Source organism: Hypanus sabinus, chromosome 5, assembly GCF_030144855.1.
Source record: "Hypanus sabinus isolate sHypSab1 chromosome 5, sHypSab1.hap1, whole genome shotgun sequence".
Taxonomy (NCBI): Eukaryota; Metazoa; Chordata; class Chondrichthyes; order Myliobatiformes; family Dasyatidae; genus Hypanus; species Hypanus sabinus.
The window spans coordinates 174,516,147-174,540,433 of NC_082710.1; the positions used below are offsets into that span (position 1 = coordinate 174,516,147).

Consider the following 24,287-nt stretch of genomic DNA (forward strand, 5'->3'; position numbering starts at 1 on the left):
GGGAATGGAGGGATGTAGAATATGGGCAGACGTAGAGATAAACAGACAAGGAATGGAGGGATGCAGAATGTGGGCTGACAGAGAGATAAACAGATAGGGAATGGAGGGATGTCGAACGTTGCCAGGCAGAGAGATGAACAGACAGGGAATGGAGGGATGTAGAACGTGGGCAGACAGAGAGATGAACAGACAGGGAATGGAGGGATGTAGAACATGGGCAGGCAGAGAGATAAACAGACAGGGAATGGAGGGATGTAGAACGTGGGCAGACAGAGAGATGAACAGACAGGGAATGGAGGGATGTACAACGTGGGCAGACAGAGAGATGAACAGACAGGGAATGGAGGGATGGAGAACGAGGTCAGACAGAGGGATAAACAGACAGGGAATATAGGGGTGTAGAACGTGGGCAGACAGAGAGATAAATAGACAGGGAATGGAGGTATGTAGAATGTAGGCTCACAGAGAGATAACCAGATAGGGAATGGAGTGATGTAGAATGTGGGCAGGCAGAGAGATGAACAGACAGGGAATGGAGGGATGTTGAACGTGGGCAGACAGAGAGATGAACAGACAGGGAATGGAGGGATGTAGAATGTGGGCAGACAGAGAGTTGATCAGACAGGGAATGGAGGGATGGAGAACGAGGTCAGACAGAGAGATAAACAGACAGGGAATTGAGGGGTGTAGAACGTGGGAAGACAGAGAGATAAACAGACGGGGAATGTGGGCATACAGAGAGATGAACAGACAGGGAATGGAGGGATGTAGAACGTGGGCTGACAGAGAGATGAACAGACAGGGAATGGAGGGATGTAGAATGTGGACAGACAGAGAGATGAACAGACAGGGAATGGAGGGATGTAGAACGTGGGCAGACAGAGAGATGAACAGACAGGGAATGGAGGGATGTAGAATGTGGGCAGACGTAGAGATAAACAGACAAGGAATGGAGGGATGTAGAATGTGGGCTCACAGAGAGATAACCAGATAGGGAATGGAGGGATGTAGAATGTGGGCAGGCAGAGAGATGAACAGACAGGGAATGGAGGGATGTAGAACATGGGCAGACAGAGAGATAAACAGACAGGGAATGGAGGGATGTAGAACGTGGGCAGACAGAGAGATGAACAGACAGGGAATGGAGGGATGTACAACGTGGGCAGACAGAGAGATGAACAGACAGGGAATGGAGGGATGTAGAATATGGGCAGACGTAGAGATAAACAGACAAGGAATGGAGGGATGCAGAATGTGGGCTGACAGAGAGATAAACAGATAGGGAATGGAGGGATGTCGAACGTGGGCAGGCAGAGAGATGAACAGACAGGGAATGGAGGGATGTAGAACTTGGGCAGACAGAGAGATGAAAGACAGGGAATGGAGGGATGTAGAACGTGGGCAGACAGAGAGATGAACACACAGGGAATGGAGGGATGTAGAACGTGGGCAGACAGAGAGATGAACAGACATGGAATGGACGGATGTAGAACGTGGGCAGACAGAGAGATAAACAGACAGGGAATGGAGGGTTGGAGAACATGGGCAGACAGAGAGATGAACAGACAGGGAATGAAGGAATGGAGAACGTGGGCTGACAGAGAGATGAACAGACAGGGAATGGAGGGATGGAGAACGAGGTCACACAGAGGGATAAACAGGCAGGGAATGGAGGGATGTAGAACATGGGCAGAGAGAGGTAAACAGACAGGGAATGCAGGGATGTAGAACGTGGGCAGACAGAGAGATGAACAGACAGGGAATGGAGGGATGTAGAACGTCGGCAGACAGAGAGATGAACAGACAGGGAATGGAGGGATGTAGAACGTGGGCAGACAGAGAGATGAACAGACAGGGAATGGACGGATGTAGAACGTAGGCAGACAGAGAGATGAACAGACAGGGATGGAGGGATGTGGAACGTGGGCAGACAGAGACATGTACAGACAGGGAATGGAGGGATGTAGAATGTGGGCAGACGTAGAGATAAACAGACAAGGAATGGAGGGATGTAGAATGTGGGCTCACAGAGAGATAACCAGATAGGGAATGGAGGGATGTAGAATGTGGGCAGGCAGAGAGATGAACAGACAGGGAATGGAGGGATGTTGAACGTGGGCAGACAGAGAGATGAACAGACAGGGAATGGAGAGATGTAGAACATGGGCAGACAGAGAGATAACAGACAGGGAATGGAGGGATGTAGAACGTGGGTAGACAGAGAGATGAACTGACAGGGAATGGAGGGATGTACAACGTGGGCAGACAGAGAGATGAACAGACAGGGAATGGAGGGTTGTAGAATATGGGCAGACGTAGAGATAAACAGACAAGGAATGGAGGGATGCAGAATGTGGGCTGACAGAGAGATAAACAGATAGGGAATGGAGGGATGTCGAACGTGGGCAGGCAGAGAGATGAACAGACAGGGAATGGAGGGATGTAGAACTTGGGCAGACAGAGAGATGAAAGACAGGGAATGGAGGGATGTAGAACGTGGGCAGACAGAGAGATGAACACACAGGGAATGGAGGGATGTAGAACGTGGGCAGACAGAGAGATGAACAGACATGGAATGGACGGATGTAGAACGTGGGCAGACAGAGAGATGAACAGACAGGGAATGGAGGGATGGAGAACGAGGTCACACAGAGGAATAAACAGGCAGGGAATGGAGGGATGTAGAACATGGGCAGAGAGAGGTAAACAGACAGGGAATGCAGGGATGTAGAACGTGGGCAGACAGAGAGATGAACAGACAGGGAATGGAGGGATGTAGAACGTCGGCAGACAGAGAGATGAACAGACAGGGAATGGAGGGATGTAGAACGTGGGCAGACAGAGAGATGAACAGACAGCGAATGGAGGGATGTAGAACGTAGGCAGACAGAGAGATGAACAGACAGGGATGGAGGGATGTGGAACGTGGGCAGACATAGAGATAAACAGACAGGGAATGGAGGGATGTAGAATGTGGGCTCACAGAGAGATGAACAGACTGGGAATGGAGGGATGGAGAACGTGGGCAGACAGAGAGATGAACAGACAGGGAATGGAGGGATGTAGAACGTGGGCAGACAGAGAGATGAACAGACAGGGAATGGAGGGATGGAGAACCAGGTCAGACAGAGACATAAACAGACAGGGAATGGAGGGATGTAGAATGTGGCCTCACAGAGAGATAAACAGATAGGGAATGGAGGGATGTAGAATTTTCGCAGGCAGAGAGATGAACAGACAGGGAATGGAGGGTTGGAGAACATGGGCAGACAGAGAGATGAACAGACAGGGAATGAAGGAATGGAGAACGTGGGCTGACAGAGAGATGAACAGACAGGGAATGGAGGGATGTAGAACATGGGCAGGCAGAGAGATAAACAGACAGGGAATGGAGGGATGTAGAACGTGGGCAGACAGAGAGATGAACAGACAGGGAATGGAGGGATGTACAACGTGGGCAGACAGAGAGATGAACAGACAGGGAATGGAGGGATGGAGAACGAGGTCAGACAGAGGGATAAACAGACAGGGAATATAGGGGTGTAGAACGTAGGCAGACAGAGAGATAAATAGACAGGGAATGGAGGTATGTAGAATGTGGGCTCACAGAGAGATAACCAGATAGGGAATGGAGGGATGTAGAATGTGGGCAGGCAGAGAGATGAACAGACAGGGAATGGAGGGATGTTGAACGTGGGCAGACAGAGAGATGAACAGACAGGGAATGGAGGGATGTAGAATGTGGGCAGACAGAGAGTTGATCAGACAGGGAATGGAGGGATGGAGAACGAGGTCAGACAGAGAGATAAACAGACAGGGAATTGAGGGGTGTAGAACGTGGGCAGACAGAGAGATAAACAGACGGGGAATCGAGGGATGTAGAACGTGGGCATACAGAGAGATGAACAGACAGGGAATGGAGGGATGTAGAATGTGGACAGACAGAGAGATGAACAGACAGGGAATGGAGGGATGTAGAACGTGGGCAGACAGAGACATGTACAGACAGGGAATGGAGGGATGTAGAATGTGGGCAGACGTAGAGATAAACAGACAAGGAATGGAGGGATGTAGAATGTGGGCTCACAGAGAGATAACCAGATAGGGAATGGAGGGATGTAGAACGTCAGCAGACAGAGAGATGAACAGACAGGGAATGGAGGGATGTAGAACGTGGGCAGACAGAGAGATGAACAGACAGGGAATGGAGGGATGTAGAACGTAGGCAGACAGAGAGATGAACAGACAGGGATGGAGGGATGTGGAACGTGGGCAGACAGAGACATGTACAGACAGGGAATGGAGGGATGTAGAATGTGGGCAGACGTAGAGATAAACAGACAAGGAATGGAGGGATGTAGAATGTGGGCTCACAGAGAGATAACCAGATAGGGAATGGAGGGATGTAGAATGTGGGCAGGCAGAGAGATGAACAGACAGGGAATGGAGGGATGTTGAACGTGGGCAGACAGAGAGATGAACAGACAGGGAATGGAGAGATGTAGAACATGGGCAGACAGAGAGATAACAGACAGGGAATGGAGGGATGTAGAACGTGGGCAGACAGAGAGATGAACTGACAGGGAATGGAGGGATGTACAACGTGGGCAGACAGAGAGATGAACAGACAGGGAATGGAGGGTTGTAGAATATGGGCAGACGTAGAGATAAACAGACAAGGAATGGAGGGATGCAGAATGTGGGCTGACAGAGAGATAAACAGATAGGGAATGGAGGGATGTCGAACGTGGGCAGGCAGAGAGATGAACAGACAGGGAATGGAGGGATGTAGAACTTGGGCAGACAGAGAGATGAAAGACAGGGAATGGAGGGATGTAGAACGTGGGCAGACAGAGAGATGAACACACAGGGAATGGAGGGATGTAGAACGTGGGCAGACAGAGAGATGAACAGACATGGAATGGACGGATGTAGAACGTGGGCAGACAGAGAGATGAACAGACAGGGAATGGAGGGATGGAGAACGAGGTCACACAGAGGAATAAACAGGCAGGGAATGGAGGGATGTAGAACATGGGCAGAGAGAGGTAAACAGACAGGGAATGCAGGGATGTAGAACGTGGGCAGACAGAGAGATGAACAGACAGGGAATGGAGGGATGTAGAACGTCGGCAGACAGAGAGATGAACAGACAGGGAATGGAGGGATGTAGAACGTGGGCAGACAGAGAGATGAACAGACAGCGAATGGAGGGATGTAGAACGTAGGCAGACAGAGAGATGAACAGACAGGGATGGAGGGATGTGGAACGTGGGCAGACATAGAGATAAACAGACAGGGAATGGAGGGATGTAGAATGTGGGCTCACAGAGAGATGAACAGACTGGGAATGGAGGGATGGAGAACGTGGGCAGACAGAGAGATGAACAGACAGGGAATGGAGGGATGTAGAACGTGGGCAGACAGAGAGATGAACAGACAGGGAATGGAGGGATAGAGAACCAGGTCAGACAGAGACATAAACAGACAGGGAATGGAGGGATGTAGAATGTGGCCTCACAGAGAGATAAACAGATAGGGAATGGAGGGATGTAGAATTTGGGCAGGCAGAGAGATGAACAGACAGGGAATGGAGGGTTGGAGAACATGGGCAGACAGAGAGATGAACAGACAGGGAATGAAGGAATGGAGAACGTGGGCTGACAGAGAGATGAACAGACAGGGAATGGAGGGATGTAGAACATGGGCAGGCAGGGAGATAAACAGACAGGGAATGGAGGGATGTACAACGTGGGCAGACAGAGAGATGAACAGACAGGGAATGGAGGGATGGAGAACGAGGTCAGACAGAGGGATAAACAGACAGGGAATATAGGGGTGTAGAACGTAGGCAGACAGAGAGATAAATAGACAGGGAATGGAGGTATGTAGAATGTGGGCTCACAGAGAGATAACCAGATAGGGAATGGAGGGATGTAGAATGTGGGCAGGCAGAGAGATGAACAGACAGGGAATGGAGGGATGTTGAACGTGGGCAGACAGAGAGATGAACAGACAGGGAATGGAGGGATGTAGAATGTGGGCAGACAGAGAGTTGATCAGACAGGGAATGGAGGGATGGAGAACGAGGTCAGACAGAGAGATAAACAGACAGGGAATTGAGGGGTGTAGAACGTGGGCAGACAGAGAGATAAACAGACGGGGAATCGAGGGATGTAGAACGTGGGCATACAGAGAGATGAACAGACAGGGAATGGAGGGATGTAGAATGTGGACAGACAGAGAGATGAACAGACAGGGAATGGAGGGATGTAGAACGTGGGCAGACAGAGACATGTACAGACAGGGAATGGAGGGATGTAGAATGTGGGCAGACGTAGAGATAAACAGACAAGGAATGGAGGGATGTAGAATGTGGGCTCACAGAGAGATAACCAGATAGGGAATGGAGGGATGTAGAACGTGGGCAGGCAGAGAGATGAACAGACAGGGAATGGAGGGATGTAGAACGTGGGCAGACAGAGAGATGAACAGACAGGGAATGGAGAGATGTAGAACATGGGCAGACAGAGAGATAAACAGACAGGGAATGGAGGGATGTAGAACGTGGGCAGACAGAGAGATGAACAGACAGGGAATGGAGGGATGTACAACGTGGGCAGACAGAGAGATGAACAGACAGGGAATGGAGGGATGTAGAATATGGGCAGACGTAGAGATAAACAGACAAGGAATGGAGGGATGCAGAATGTGGGCTGACAGAGAGATAAACAGATAGGGAATGGAGGGATGTCGAACGTGGGCAGGCAGAGAGATGAACAGACAGGGAATGGAGGGATGTAGAACGTGGGCAGACAAAGAGATAAACAGACAGGGAATGGAGGGTTGGAGAACATGGGCAGACAGAGAGATGAACAGACAGGGAATGAAGGAATGGAGAACGTGGGCTGACAGAGAGATGAACAGACAGGGAATGGAGGGATGGAGAACGAGGTCACACAGAGGGATAAACAGGCAGGGAATGGAGGGATGTAGAACATGGGCAGAGAGAGGTAAACAGACAGGGAATGCAGGGATGTAGAACGTGGGCAGACAGAGAGATGAACAGACAGGGAATGGAGGGATGTAGAACGTCGGCAGACAGAGAGATGAACAGACAGGGAATGGAGGGATGAAGAACGTGGGCAGACAGAGAGATGAACAGACAGGGAATGGAGGGATGTAGAACGTAGGCAGACAGAGAGATGAACAGACAGGGATGGAGGGATGTGGAACGTGGGCAGACAGAGACATGTACAGACAGGGAATGGAGGGATGTAGAATGTGGGCAGACGTAGAGATAAACAGACAAGGAATGGAGGGATGTAGAATGTGGGCTCACAGAGAGATAACCAGATAGGGAATGGAGGGATGTAGAATGTGGGCAGGCAGAGAGATGAACAGACAGGGAATGGAGGGATGTAGAACGTGGGCAGACAGAGAGATGAACAGACAGGGAATGGAGAGATGTAGAACATGGGCAGACAGAGAGATAACAGACAGGGAATGGAGGGATGTAGAACGTGGGCAGACAGAGAGATGAACTGACAGGGAATGGAGGGATGTACAACGTGGGCAGACAGAGAGATGAACAGACAGGGAATGGAGGGATGTAGAATATGGGCAGACGTAGAGATAAACAGACAAGGAATGGAGGGATGCAGAATGTGGGCTGACAGAGAGATAAACAGATAGGGAATGGAGGGATGTCGAACGTGGGCAGGCAGAGAGATGAACAGACAGGGAATGGAGGGATGTAGAACTTGGGCAGACAGAGAGATGAAAGACAAGAATGGAGGGATGTAGAACGTGGGCAGACAGAGAGATGAACACACAGGGAATGGAGGGATGTAGAACGTGGGCAGACAGAGAGATGAACAGACATGGAATGGACGGATGTAGAACGTGGGCAGACAGAGAGATGAACAGACAGGGAATGGAGGGATGGAGAACGAGGTCACACAGAGGAATAAACAGGCAGGGAATGGAGGGATGTAGAACATGGGCAGAGAGAGGTAAACAGACAGGGAATGCAGGGATGTAGAACGTGGGCAGACAGAGAGATGAACAGACAGGGAATGGAGGGATGTAGAACGTCGGCAGACAGAGAGATGAACAGACAGGGAATGGAGGGATGTAGAACGTGGGCAGACAGAGAGATGAACAGACAGCGAATGGAGGGATGTAGAACGTAGGCAGACAGAGAGATGAACAGACAGGGATGGAGGGATGTGGAACGTGGGCAGACATAGAGATAAACAGACAGGGAATGGAGGGATGTACAATGTGGGCTCACAGAGAGATGAACAGACTGGGAATGGAGGGATGGAGAACGTGGGCAGACAGAGAGATGAACAGACAGGGAATGGAGGGATGTAGAATGTGGGCAGACAGAGAGATGAACAGACAGGGAATGGAGGGATGGAGAACCAGGTCAGATAGAGACATAACAGACAGGGAATGGAGGGATGTAGAATGTGGCCTCACAGAGAGATAAACAGATAGGGAATGGAGGGATGTAGAATTTGGGCAGGCAGAGAGATGAACAGACAGGGAATGGAGGGTTGGAGAACATGGGCAGACAGAGAGATGAACAGACAGGGAATGAAGGAATGGAGAACGTGGGCTGACAGAGAGATGAACAGACAGGGAATGGAGGGATGGAGAACGAGGTCACACAGAGGGATAAACAGGCAGGGAATGGAGGGATGTAGAACATGGGCAGAGAGAGATAAACAGACAGGGAATGCAGGGATGTAGAATGTGGGCAGACAGAGAGATAAATAGACAGGGAATGGAGGGATGTAGAATGTGGGCTCACAGAGAGATAACCAGATAGGGAATGGAGGGATGTAGAATGTGGGCAGGCAGAGAGATGAACAGACAGGGAATGGAGGGATGTTGAACGTGGGCAGACAGAGAGATGAACAGACAGGGAATGGAGGGATGTAGAATGTGGGCAGACAGAGAGTTGATCAGACAGGGAATGGAGGGATGGAGAACGAGGTCAGACAGAGAGATAAACGGACAGGGAATTGAGGGGTGTAGAACGTGGGCAGACAGAGAGATAAACAGACGGGGAATCGAGGGATGTAGAACGTGGGCATACAGAGAGATGAACAGACAGGGAATGGAGGGATGTAGAACGTGGGCTGACAGAGAGATGAACAGACAGGGAATGGAGGGATGTAGAATGTGGACAGACAGAGAGATCAACAGACAGGGAATGGAGGGATGTAGAACGTGGGCAGACAGAGACATGTACAGACAGGGAATGGAGGGATGTAGAATGTGGGCAGACGTAGAGATAAACAGACAAGGAATGGAGGGATGTAGAATGTGGGCTCACAGAGAGATAACCAAATAGGGAATGGAGGGATGTAGAATGTGGGCAGGCAGAGAGATGAACAGACAGGGAATGGAGGGATGTAGAACGTGGGCAGACAGAGAGATGAACAGACAGGGAATGGAGAGATGTAGAACATGGGCAGACAGAGAGATAAACAGACAGGGAATGGAGGGATGTAGAACGTGGGCAGACAGAGAGATGAACAGACAGGGAATGGAGGGATGTACAACGTGGGCAGACAGAGAGATGAACAGACAGGGAATGGAGGGATGTAGAATATGGGCAGACGTAGAGATAAACAGACAAGGAATGGAGGGATGCAGAATGTGGGCTGACAGAGAGATAAACAGATAGGGAATGGAGGGATGTCGAACGTGGGCAGGCAGAGAGATGAACAGACAGGGAATGGAGGGATGTAGAACTTGGGCAGACAGAGAGATGAAAGACAGGGAATGGAGGGATGTAGAACGTGGGCAGACAGAGAGATGAACACACAGGGAATGGAGGGATGTAGAACGTGGGCAGACAGAGAGATGAACAGACATGGAATGGACGGATGTAGAACGTGGGCAGACAGAGAGATGAACAGACAGGGAATGAAGGAATGGAGAACGTGGGCTGACAGAGAGATGAACAGACAGGGAATGGAGGGATGGAGAACGAGGTCACACAGAGGGATAAACAGGCAGGGAATGGAGGGATGTAGAACATGGGCAGAGAGAGGTAAACAGACAGGGAATGCAGGGATGTAGAACGTGGGCAGACAGAGAGATGAACAGACAGGGAATGGAGGGATGTAGAACGTCAGCAGACAGAGAGATGAACAGACAGGGAATGGAGGGATGTAGAACGTGGGCAGACAGAGAGATGAACAGACAGGGAATGGAGGGATGTAGAACGTAGGCAGACAGAGAGATGAACAGACAGGGATGGAGGGATGTGGAACGTGGGCAGACAGAGACATGTACAGACAGGGAATGGAGGGATGTAGAATGTGGGCAGACGTAGAGATAAACAGACAAGGAATGGAGGGATGTAGAATGTGGGCTCACAGAGAGATAACCAGATAGGGAATGGAGGGATGTAGAATGTGGGCAGGCAGAGAGATGAACAGACAGGGAATGGAGGGATGTAGAACGTGGGCAGACAGAGAGATGAACAGACAGGGAATGGAGAGATGTAGAACATGGGCAGACAGAGAGATAAACAGACAGGGAATGGAGGGATGTAGAACGTGGGCAGACAGAGAGATGAACAGACAGGGAATGGAGGGATGTACAACGTGGGCAGACAGAGAGATGAACAGACAGGGAATGGAGGGATGTAGAATATGGGCAGACGTAGAGATAAACAGACAAGGAATGGAGGGATGCAGAATGTGGGCTGACAGAGAGATAAACAGATAGGGAATGGAGGGATGTCGAACGTGGGCAGGCAGAGAGATGAACAGACAGGGAATGGAGGGATGTAGAACTTGGGCAGACAGAGAGATGAAAGACAAGAATGGAGGGATGTAGAACGTGGGCAGACAGAGAGATGAACACACAGGGAATGGAGGGATGTAGAACGTGGGCAGACAGAGAGATGAACAGACATGGAATGGACGGATGTAGAACGTGGGCAGACAGAGAGATGAACAGACAGGGAATGGAGGGATGGAGAACGAGGTCACACAGAGGAATAAACAGGCAGGGAATGGAGGGATGTAGAACATGGGCAGAGAGAGGTAAACAGACAGGGAATGCAGGGATGTAGAACGTGGGCAGACAGAGAGATGAACAGACAGGGAATGGAGGGATGTAGAACGTCGGCAGACAGAGAGATGAACAGACAGGGAATGGAGGGATGTAGAACGTGGGCAGACAGAGAGATGAACAGACAGCGAATGGAGGGATGTAGAACGTAGGCAGACAGAGAGATGAACAGACAGGGATGGAGGGATGTGGAACGTGGGCAGACATAGAGATAAACAGACAGGGAATGGAGGGATGTACAATGTGGGCTCACAGAGAGATGAACAGACTGGGAATGGAGGGATGGAGAACGTGGGCAGACAGAGAGATGAACAGACAGGGAATGGAGGGATGTAGAATGTGGGCAGACAGAGAGATGAACAGACAGGGAATGGAGGGATGGAGAACCAGGTCAGATAGAGACATAAACAGACAGGGAATGGAGGGATGTAGAATGTGGCCTCACAGAGAGATAAACAGATAGGGAATGGAGGGATGTAGAATTTGGGCAGGCAGAGAGATGAACAGACAGGGAATGGAGGGTTGGAGAACATGGGCAGACAGAGAGATGAACAGACAGGGAATGAAGGAATGGAGAACGTGGGCTGACAGAGAGATGAACAGACAGGGAATGGAGGGATGGAGAACGAGGTCACACAGAGGGATAAACAGGCAGGGAATGGAGGGATGTAGAACATGGGCAGAGAGAGATAAACAGACAGGGAATGCAGGGATGTAGAATGTGGGCAGACAGAGAGATAAATAGACAGGGAATGGAGGGATGTAGAATGTGGGCTCACAGAGAGATAACCAGATAGGGAATGGAGGGATGTAGAATGTGGGCAGGCAGAGAGATGAACAGACAGGGAATGGAGGGATGTTGAACGTGGGCAGACAGAGAGATGAACAGACAGGGAATGGAGGGATGTAGAATGTGGGCAGACAGAGAGTTGATCAGACAGGGAATGGAGGGATGGAGAACGAGGTCAGACAGAGAGATAAACGGACAGGGAATTGAGGGGTGTAGAACGTGGGCAGACAGAGAGATAAACAGACGGGGAATCGAGGGATGTAGAACGTGGGCATACAGAGAGATGAACAGACAGGGAATGGAGGGATGTAGAACGTGGGCTGACAGAGAGATGAACAGACAGGGAATGGAGGGATGTAGAATGTGGACAGACAGAGAGATCAACAGACAGGGAATGGAGGGATGTAGAACGTGGGCAGACAGAGACATGTACAGACAGGGAATGGAGGGATGTAGAATGTGGGCAGACGTAGAGATAAACAGACAAGGAATGGAGGGATGTAGAATGTGGGCTCACAGAGAGATAACCAAATAGGGAATGGAGGGATGTAGAATGTGGGCAGGCAGAGAGATGAACAGACAGGGAATGGAGGGATGTAGAACGTGGGCAGACAGAGAGATGAACAGACAGGGAATGGAGAGATGTAGAACATGGGCAGACAGAGAGATAAACAGACAGGGAATGGAGGGATGTAGAACGTGGGCAGACAGAGAGATGAACAGACAGGGAATGGAGGGATGTACAACGTGGGCAGACAGAGAGATGAACAGACAGGGAATGGAGGGATGTAGAATATGGGCAGACGTAGAGATAAACAGACAAGGAATGGAGGGATGCAGAATGTGGGCTGACAGAGAGATAAACAGATAGGGAATGGAGGGATGTCGAACGTGGGCAGGCAGAGAGATGAACAGACAGGGAATGGAGGGATGTAGAACTTGGGCAGACAGAGAGATGAAAGACAGGGAATGGAGGGATGTAGAACGTGGGCAGACAGAGAGATGAACACACAGGGAATGGAGGGATGTAGAACGTGGGCAGACAGAGAGATGAACAGACATGGAATGGACGGATGTAGAACGTGGGCAGACAGAGAGATGAACAGACAGGGAATGAAGGAATGGAGAACGTGGGCTGACAGAGAGATGAACAGACAGGGAATGGAGGGATGGAGAACGAGGTCACACAGAGGGATAAACAGGCAGGGAATGGAGGGATGTAGAACATGGGCAGAGAGAGGTAAACAGACAGGGAATGCAGGGATGTAGAACGTGGGCAGACAGAGAGATGAACAGACAGGGAATGGAGGGATGTAGAACGTCAGCAGACAGAGAGATGAACAGACAGGGAATGGAGGGATGTAGAACGTGGGCAGACAGAGAGATGAACAGACAGGGAATGGAGGGATGTAGAACGTAGGCAGACAGAGAGATGAACAGACAGGGATGGAGGGATGTGGAACGTGGGCAGACAGAGACATGTACAGACAGGGAATGGAGGGATGTAGAATGTGGGCAGACGTAGAGATAAACAGACAAGGAATGGAGGGATGTAGAATGTGGGCTCACAGAGAGATAACCAGATAGGGAATGGAGGGATGTAGAATGTGGGCAGGCAGAGAGATGAACAGACAGGGAATGGAGGGATGTAGAACGTGGGCAGACAGAGAGATGAACAGACAGGGAATGGAGAGATGTAGAACATGGGCAGACAGAGAGATAAACAGACAGGGAATGGAGGGATGTAGAACGTGGGCAGACAGAGAGATGAACAGACAGGGAATGGAGGGATGTACAACGTGGGCAGACAGAGAGATGAACAGACAGGGAATGGAGGGATGTAGAATATGGGCAGACGTAGAGATAAACAGACAAGGAATGGAGGGATGCAGAATGTGGGCTGACAGAGAGATAAACAGATAGGGAATGGAGGGATGTCGAACATGGGCAGGCAGAGAGATGAACAGACAGGGAATGGAGGGATGTAGAACTTGGGCAGACAGAGAGATGAAAGACAGGGAATGGAGGGATGTAGAACGTGGGCAGACAGAGAGATGAACACACAGGGAATGGAGGGATGTAGAACGTGGGCAGACAGAGAGATGAACAGACATGGAATGGACGGATGTAGAACGTGGGCAGACAGAGAGATAAACAGACAGGGAATGGAGGGTTGGAGAACATGGGCAGACAGAGAGATGAACAGACAGGGAATGAAGGAATGGAGAACGTGGGCTGACAGAGAGATGAACAGACAGGGAATGAAGGAATGGAGAACGTGGGCTGACAGAGAGATGAACAGACAGGGAATGGAGGGATGGAGAACGAGGTCACACAGAGGGATAAACAGGCAGGGAATGGAGGGATGTAGAACATGGGCAGAGAGAGGTAAACAGACAGGGAATGCAGGGATGTAGAACGTGGGCAGACAGAGAGATGAACAGACAGGGAATGGAGGGATGTAGAACGTCAGCAGACAGAGAGATGAACAGACAGGGAATGGAGGGATGTAGAACGTGGGCAGACAGAGAGATGAACAGACAGGGAATGGAGGGATGTAGAACGTAGGCAGACAGAGAGATGAACAGACAGGGATGGAGGGATGTGGAACGTGGGCAGACAGAGACATGTACAGACAGGGAATGGAGGGATGTAGAATGTGGGCAGACGTAGAGATAAACAGACAAGGAATGGAGGGATGTAGAATGTGGGCTCACAGAGAGATAACCAGATAGGGAATGGAGGGATGTAGAATGTGGGCAGGCAGAGAGATGAACAGACAGGGAATGGAGGGATGTAGAACGTGGGCAGACAGAGAGATGAACAGACAGGGAATGGAGAGATGTAGAACATGGGCAGACAGAGAGATAAACAGACAGGGAATGGAGGGATGTAGAACGTGGGCAGACAGAGAGATGAACAGACAGGGAATAGAGGGATGTACAACGTGGGCAGACAGAGAGATGAACAGACAGGGAATGGAGGGATGTAGAATATGGGCAGACGTAGAGATAAACAGACAAGGAATGGAGGGATGCAGAATGTGGGCTGACAGAGAGATAAACAGATAGGGAATGGAGGGATGTCGAACGTGGGCAGGCAGAGAGATGAACAGACAGGGAATGGAGGGATGTAGAACTTGGGCAGACAGAGAGATGAAAGACAGGGAATGGAGGGATGTAGAACGTGGGCAGACAGAGAGATGAACACACAGGGAATGGAGGGATGTAGAACGTGGGCAGACAGAGAGATGAACAGACATGGAATGGACGGATGTAGAACGTGGGCAGACAGAGAGATAAACAGACAGGGAATGGAGGGTTGGAGAACATGGGCAGACAGAGAGATGAACAGACAGGGAATGAAGGAATGGAGAACGTGGGCTGACAGAGAGATGAACAGACAGGGAATGGAGGGATGGAGAACGAGGTTACACAGAGGGATAAACAGGCAGGGAATGGAGGGATGTAGAACGTGGGCAGACAGAGAGATAAACAGACAGGGAATGGAGGGATGTAGAACGTCGGCAGACAGAGAGATGAACAGACAGGGAATGGAGGGATGTAGAACGTGGGCAGACAGAGAGATGAACAGACAGCGAATGGAGGGATGTAGAACGTAGGCAGACAGAGAGATGAACAGACAGGGATGGAGGGATGTGGAACGTGGGCAGACATAGAGATAAACAGACAGGGAATGGAGGGATGTAGAATGTGGGCTCACAGAGAGATGAACAGACTGGGAATGGAGGGATGGAGAACGTGGGCAGACAGAGAGATGAACAGACAGGGAATGGAGGGATGTAGAACGTGGGCAGACAGAGAGATGAACAGACAGGGAATGGAGGGATGGATACCAGGTCAGACAGAGAGATAAACAGACAGGGAATGGAGGGATGTAGAATGTGGCCTCACAGAGAGATAAACAGATAGGGAATGGAGGGATGTAGAATTTGGGCAGGCAGAGAGATGAACAGACAGGGAATGGAGGGTTGGAGAACATGGGCAGACAGAGAGATGAACAGACAGGGAATGAAGGAATGGAGAACGTGGGCTGACAGAGAGATGAACAGACAGGGAATGGAGGGATGGAGAACGAGGTCACACAGAGGGATAAACAGGCAGGGAATGGAGGGATGTAGATCATGGGCAGAGAGAGATAAACAGACAGGGAATGCAGGGATGTAGAATGTGGGCAGACAGAGAGATGAACAGACAGGGAATGGAGGGATGTAGAACGTGGGCAGACAGAGAGATGAACAGACAGGGAATGGAGGGATGTAGAACGTGGGCAGACAGAGAGATGAACAGAGAGGGAATGGAGGGATGTAGAACGTGGGCAGACAGAGAGATGAACAGACAGGGAATGGACGGATGTAGAACGTGGGCAGACAGAGAGATGAACAGACAGGGAATGGAGGGATGTAGAACGTGGGCAGACAGAGAGATGAACAGACAGAAAATCGAGGGATGGAGAACGAGGTCAGACAGAGAGATAAACAGACAGGGAATGGAGGGGTGTAGAACGTGGGCAGACAGAGAGATAAACAGACAGGGAATGGAGGGATGTAGAACGTGGGCAGACAGAGAGATGAACAGACAGGGAATGGAGGGATGTAGAATGCAGGCTGACAGCGATAAACAGATAGGGAATGGAGGGATTTCGAGCGTGGGCAGGCAGAGAGATGAACAGACAGGGAATGGAGGGATGCAGAACGTTGGCAGACAGAGAGATGAACAGACAGGGAATGGACGGATGTAGAACATGGGCAGACAGAGAGATTAACAGACAGGGAATGGAGGGATGTAGAACGTTGGCAGACAGAGAGATGAACAGTCAGGGAATGGAGGGATGTAGAATGTGGGCAGACGTAGAGATAAACAGACAAGGAATGGAGGGATGTAAAATGTGGGCTGACAGACAGATAAACAGATAGGGAATGGAGGGGTGTAGAACGTGGGCAGACAGAGAGATAAACAGACAGGGAATGGAGGGATGTAGAACGTGGGCAGACAGAGAAATGAACAGACAGGGAATGGAGGGATGTAGAACGTGGGCAGACAGAGAGATGAACAGACAGGGAATGGAGGGTTGGAGAACATGGGCAGACAGAGAGATGAACAGACAGGGATTGAAGGAATGGAGAACGTGGGCTGACAGAGAGATGAACAGACAGGGAATGGAGGGATGGAGAACGAGGTCAAACAGAGGGATAAACAGGCAGGGAATGGAGGGATGTAGAACATGGGCAGAGAGAGATAAACAGACAGGGAATGCAGGGATGTAGAACGTGGGCAGACAGAGAGATGAACAGACAGGGAATGGAGGGATGTAGAACGTGGGCAGACAGAGAGATTAACAGACATGGAATGGAGGGATGTAGAACGTGGGCAGACAGAGAGATGAACAGACAGGGAATGGAGGGATGTAGAACGTGGGCAGACAGAGAGATGAACAGACAGGGAATAGAGGGATGTAGAACGTGGGCAGACAGAGAGATGAACAGACAGGGAATGGAGGGTTGGAGAACATGGGCAGACAGAGAGATGAACAGACAGGGAATGGAGGGATGGAGAACGTGGGCAGACAGAGAGATGAACAGACAGGGAATGGAGGGATGTAGAATGTAGGCAGACAGAGAGATGAACAGACAGGGATGGAGGGATGTGGAATGTGGGCAGACAGAGAGATGAACAGACAGCGAATGGAGGGATGTAGAATGTGGGCAGACAGAGAGATGTACAGACAGGGAATGGAGGGATGTAGAATGTGGGCAGACGTAGTGATAAACAGACAAGGAATGGAGGGATGTAGAATGTGGGCAGACAGAGAGATGAACAGACAGGGAATGGAGGGATGTAGAACGTGGGCAGACAGAGAGATGTACAGACAGGGAATGGAGGGATGTAGAATGTGGGCAGACATAGAGATAAACAGACAAGGAATGGAGGGATGTAGAATGTGGGCTGACAGAGAGATAAACGGACAGGGAATGGAAGGGTGTAGAACGTGGGCAGACAGAGAGATAAACAGACAGGGAATGGAGGGATGTAGAATGTGGGCTCACAGAGAGATGAACAGACAGGGAATGGAGGGATGGAGAACGTGGGCAGACAGAGAGATGAACAGACAGGGAATGGAGGGATGTAGAAAGTGGGCAGACAGAGAGATGAACAGACAGGGAATGGAGGGATGTAGAACGTGGGCAGACAGAGAGATGAACAGACAGGGAATGGAGGGATGTAGAACGTGGGCAGACAGAGAGATGAACAGACAGGGAATAGAGGGATGTAGAACGTGGGCAGACAGAGTGATGAACAGACAGGGAATGGAGGGGTGGATAACATGGGCAGACAGAGAGATGAACAGACAGGGAATGGAGGGATGGAGAACGAGGTCAGACGGAGAGATAAACAGACAGGGAATGGTGGGGTGTAGAATGTGGGCAGACTTAGTGATAAACAGACAAGGATTGGAGGGATGTAGAATGTGGGCTGACAGAGAGATAAACAGATAGGGAATGGAGGGATGTCGAACGTGGGCAGGCAGAGAGATGAACAGACAGGGAATGGAGGGTTGTAGAACGTGGGCAGACAGAGAGATGAACAGACAGGGAATGGAGGGATGGAGAATGAGGTCACACAGAGGGATAAACAGGCAGGGAATGGAGGGATGTAGAACATGGGCAGACAGAGAGACAAACAGACAGGGAATGGAGGGATGTAGAATGTGGCCTCACAGAGAGATAAACAGATAGGGAATGGAGGGATGTAGAATGTGGGCAGGCAGAGAGATGAACAGACAGGGAATGGAGGGATGGAGAACGAGGTCACACAGAGGGATAAACAGGCAGGGAATGGAGGGATGTAGAACATGGGCAGACAGAGAGATGAACAGACAGGGAATGGACGGTTGGAGAACATGGGCAGACAGAGAGATGAACAGACAGGGAATGGAGGGATGGAGAACGTGGGCAGACAGAGCGATGAACAGACAGGGAATGGAGGGATGTAGAACGTAGGCAGACAGAGAGATGAACAGACAGGGATGTAGGGATGTGGAACGTGGGCAGACAGAGAGATGAACAGACAGCGAATGGAGGGATGTAGAATGTGGGCAGACAGAGAGATGAACAGACAGGGAATGGAGGGATGTAGAACGTGGGCAGACAGAGAGATGAACAGACAGGGAATGGAGGGATGTACGACGTGGGCAGACAGAGATGAACAGACAGGGAATGGAGGGATGTACAACGTGGGCAGACAGAGAGATGAACAGACAGGGAATGGAGGGATGTAGAACGTGGGCAGACAGAGAGATGAACAGACAGCGAATGGAGGGATGTAGAATGTGGGCAGACAGAGAGATGTACAGACAGGGAATGGAGCGATGTAGAATGTGGGCAGACTTAGTGATAAACAGACAAAGAATGGAGGGATGTAGAATGTGGGCTGACAGAGAGATAAACAGATAGGGAATGGAGGGATGTCGAACGTGGGCAGGCAGAGAGATGAACAGACAGGGAATGGAGGGTTGTAGAACGTGGGCAGACAGAGAGATGAACAGACAGGGAATGGAGGGATGTAGAACGTGGGCAGACAGAGAGATGAACATACAGGGAATGGAGGGATGTAGAACGTGGGCAGACAGAGAGACAAACAGACAGGGAATGGAGGGATGTAGAATGTGGCCTCACAGAGAGATAAACAGATAGGGAATGGAGGGATGTCGAATGTGGGCAGGCAGAGAGATGAACAGTCAGGGAATGGAGGGTTGGAGAACATGGGCAGACAGAGAGATGAACAGACAGGGAATGAAGGAATGGAGAACGTGGGCTGACAGAGAGATGAACAGACAGGGAATGGAGGGATGGAGAACGAGGTCACACAGAGGGATAAACAGGCAGGGAATGGAGGGATGTAGAACATGGGCAGACAGAGAGATAAACAGACAGGGAATGGAGGGATGTAGAACGTGCGCAGACAGAGAGATGAACAGACAGGGAATGGACGGATGTAGAATGTGGGCAAACAGAGAGATAAACAGACAGGGAATGGAGGGATGTAGAACGTGGGCAGACAGAGAGATGAACAGGCAGGGAATGGTGGGATGTAGAACGTGCGCAGACAGAGAGATGAACAGACAGGGAATGGACGGATGTAGAACGTGGGCAAACAGAGAGATAAACAGACAGGGAATGGAGGGATGTAGAACGTGGGCAGACAGAGAGATGAACAGACAGGGAATGGAGGGATGTAGAACGTGGGCAGACAGAGAGATGAACAGACAGGGAATGGACGGATGTAGAACGTGGGCAGACAGAGAGACAAACAGACAGGGAATGGAGGGATGTAGAATGTGGCCTCACAGAGAGATAAACAGATAGGGAATGGAGGGATGTAGAATGTGGGCAGGCAGAGAGATGAACAGACAGGGAATGGAGGGTTGGAGAACATGGGCAGACAGAGAGATGAACAGACAGGGAATGAAGGAATGGAGTACGTGGGCTGACAGAGAGATGAACAGACAGGGAATGGAGGGATGGAGAACGAGGTCACACAGAGGGATAAACAGGCAGGGAATGGAGGGATGTAGAACATGGGCAGACAGAGAGATAAACAGACAGGGAATGGAGGGATGTAGAATGTGGGCAGACAGAGAGATGAACAGACAGGGAATGGAGGGATGTCGAACGTGGGCAGACAGAGAGATGAACAGACAGGGAATGGAGGGATGTAGAACGTGGGCAGACAGAGAGATGAACAGACAGGGAATGGACGGATGTAGAACGTGGGCAGACAGAGAGATGAACAGACTGTGAATGGAGGGTTGGAGAACATGGGCAGACAGAGATAGGAACAGACAGGGAATGGAGGGATGGAGAACGTGGGCAGACAGAGAGATGAACAGACAGGGAATGGAGGGATGTAGAACGTAGGCAGACAGAGAGATGAACAGACAGTGATGGAGGGATGTGGAACGTGGGCAGACAGAGAGATGAACAGACAGGGAATGGAGGGATGTAGAACGTGGGCAGACAGAGAGATGAACAGACAGGGAATGGAGGGATGTACAACGTGGGCAGACAGAGAGATGAACAGACAGGGAATGGACGGATGTAGAACGTGGGCAGACAGAGAGATGAACAGACAGGGAATGGAGGGATGTACAACGTGGGCAGACAGAGAGATGAACAGACAGTGATGGAGGGATGTGGAACGTGGGCAGACAGAGAGATGAACAGACAGGGAATGGAGGGATGTAGAACGTGGGCAGACGGAGAGATGTACAGACAGGGAATGGAGGGATGTAGAATGTGGGCAGACGTAGAGATAAACAGACAAGGAATGGAGGGATGTAGAACGTGGGCAGACAGAGAGATGAACAGACAGGGAATGGAGGGATGGAGAACGAGGTCAGACAGAGAGATAAACTGACAGGGAATGGAGGGGTGTAGAATGTGGGCAGACAGAGAGATAAACAGACAGGGAATGGAGGGATGTAGAACGTCGGCAGACAGAGAGATGAACAGACAGGGAATGGAGGGATGTAGAACGTGGGCAAACAGAGAGATGAACAGACAGGGAATGGAGGGATGTAGAACGTGGGCAGGCAGAGGGATGTACAGACAGGGAATGGCGGGATGTAGAATGTGGGCAGACGTAGAGATAAACAGACAAGGAATGGAGGGATGTAGAATGTGGGCTGACAGAGAGATAAACAGATAGGGAATGGAGGGATGTAGAACGTGGGCAGACAGAGAGATGAACAGACAGGGAATGGAGGGATGTAGAACGTGGGCAGACAGAGAGATGAACAGACAGGGAATGGACGGATGTAGAACGTGGGCAGACAGAGAGATGAACAGACAGGGAATGGAGGGATGTAGAACGTGGGCAGACAGAGAGATGTACAGACAGGGAATGGCGGGATGTAGAATGTGGGCAGACGTAGAGATAAACAGACAAGGAATGGAGGGATGTAGAATGTGGGCTGACAGAGAGATAAACAGATAGGGAATGGAGGGATGTAGAACGTGGGCAGACAGAGAGATGAACAGACAGGGAATGGAGGGGTGTCGAACGTGGGCAGACAGAGAGATAAACAGACAGGGAATGGAGGGATGTAGAACGTGGGCAGTCAGAGAGATGAACAGACAGGGAATGGAGGGATGTAGAACGTGGGCAGACAGAGAGATGAACTGACAGGGAATGGAGGGATGTAGAACGTGGGCAGACAGAGAGATGACCAGACAGGGAATGGAGGGATGTAGAACGTGGGCAGACAGAGAGATGAACAGACAGGGAATGGAGGGATGTATAACGTGGGCAGACAGAGAGATAAACAGACAGCAATGGAGAGATATAGAGCGTGGGCAGGCAGGTGGAATTTCTTTAGTTTGGTCTCATGGTCAGCACAGTCACAGTGTGACCAGGTTACTGAGGGAACTGAGAAAATACTTCATGGAGGCTCCGGTCACAAAGAGTAAACAAGGGAGGATTGAACTCTGAGAAACGCCTGGTCACTGCTCTCTGACCCGAGGAGTTTCAGAGACGGAGGAGTGTACAGAAGTGGGAAACTCAAGGGCAGAAAATGAACACGTGATCACCCCGCAATTGAGGTAATTGACAGTTTTAAGGGGTTCTATGTGTATATTAAATGAAAGAGTAACTCGGGAAAGAATTGGTTTCTTTAAGAGACAATCTGGAGCCACTGCGGTGGGAAGTGATTTTATATTAATATTTGAATATATGAATATTTCTCATCTTTACTTCCCAGGGAGAAGTTCACAAAAACCAAGGAATTCAGGATAATAAGTTCAGAAAATGACAATTTGGAACATATCACATTACAAAAGAGGAGGTGCTGTTGAAATCTTGACCGAGGTCAATGCTTGTTAGTGTGTCCGGGCTCAGTCTGACGATGCTTCAATGTGGTGCTTTGATAACAACAGTGAGACTTGTGAGTCCAGCAGGGGGCAGACCTGAGTCTGCAATCACAGGCAGGTCAGACAGGGTCAGTGGCTCACGAGGGTCTCGTGTGCATCTTTCTGACACTACTGGACACCACTCCGATCCAAGCTTTATTTTATTTTATTTAGAGATACAGTACGGAACAGGCCCTTCCAGCCCAACGAGCCACACTGAGCAGCAACCCACCTATTGACACTAGTCTAATCACAGAACAACTCTCAATGCCCAACTAACTTACTAACTGCTACATCGTCAGAGTGTGGGAGGCAACCGGAGCACCCGGAGGAAACCCATGTGGTCAAGAGGACAACATACAAATCCGTATAGACATGGCTGGAATTGAGCTCGAACTCTGACACCCAGAGCTGGAATAACTCCCCAGCTTATGTGGTCAGGTTCACACTCGTGTCCTGTCAGGTTTGTACGGTCTGGATGGGACCAGGATGCAGTGTTTAATCTAACAGTCCCGTGTACTGGTTGTATTGTGACCCTGTATCGGTGTGTTCAGGGGTCTGACATCTTCAGCTGACCATGTGACAGTGACGTTTCCCACCAGGTGGAATTAAAGCTAGAATAAAACTACAGTTCCCCTTCAGTCCATTGTTACAGACAATCTCTGATTTTAATTCTCATTAATTGTGTCTCATAAACAAGGACAAATGAATCTGCAAATTTTACCTCGATTAATGGTATCAAGTGTTTCTCTCAACGCTGTGTTCAATAAATAGAGATGATCGAATTTTTCAGCCGGAAGGGCACCGTCTGTCACTGACAATAGCTCGATGTCGTCACTAATTCTGCAAATATAAAATTGTTGGTGATGAACTGCAATTTTGAACTAGTTTACAAATCCATACAGAGATTCAGCAAAGAGCATATCTTACCTCCTCTTCCGACGAGTTTCCTCCTGAAATAAATAAAACACAAATCTGAACAGACTGAGACTTACTGTCCTCATCCTGAATTTCATCCAAATCATTACAAGATGTTGTAAATTCACATTCCTACAGTCACACGCATGTACAAACAACACAGAACCACTTGGTAAATGACCAGGAGTATTTCTGAAAATGTAAAGAAACAGTGTAGGTTTCCCTTAATTCTCTTATCTAATTGAAAGCACATTTCCCTATTGATGACAAATCTGATGTGTGGGTCACATTCTGGAATTGATCCTTTGTTCTCACTGATTGACAGAGAGACCGTCTCACCCATGGTACCAGACACACTTACAGCATGTGACTGGAACTGGATATTAATGTGAGTTTCAGGGATGTTTGATACGGGAATTGAGGAAACAATCACCAGTTCAGTGTTATGTTCAGAGTAACTCATTCACAAGAAGATTGCAGATGGTCCTGTGACATACCAATATTGTGGAAGTCCAGTTTTGGGACAACAACAGTCCTGAACTTCTGAAA

The 24,287-nt window shown here is 49.9% G+C and overlaps 1 long non-coding RNA gene across 1 annotated transcript in view; it reads right to left on the minus strand.

The window, feature by feature from the left end:
* LOC132394613 (uncharacterized) overlaps positions 1-23,895 on the minus strand; it is a 40,925-nt gene extending 17,030 nt beyond the window's left edge. The window contains exons 1-2 of the long non-coding RNA XR_009512388.1: positions 23,751-23,895; positions 23,545-23,663 (exon numbers count right to left, since the gene is read on the minus strand). This is a non-coding gene — a long non-coding RNA (uncharacterized LOC132394613). The remainder of the gene's footprint in view (positions 1-23,544; positions 23,664-23,750) is intronic.
* Positions 23,896-24,287: the final 392 nt, after the last annotated feature.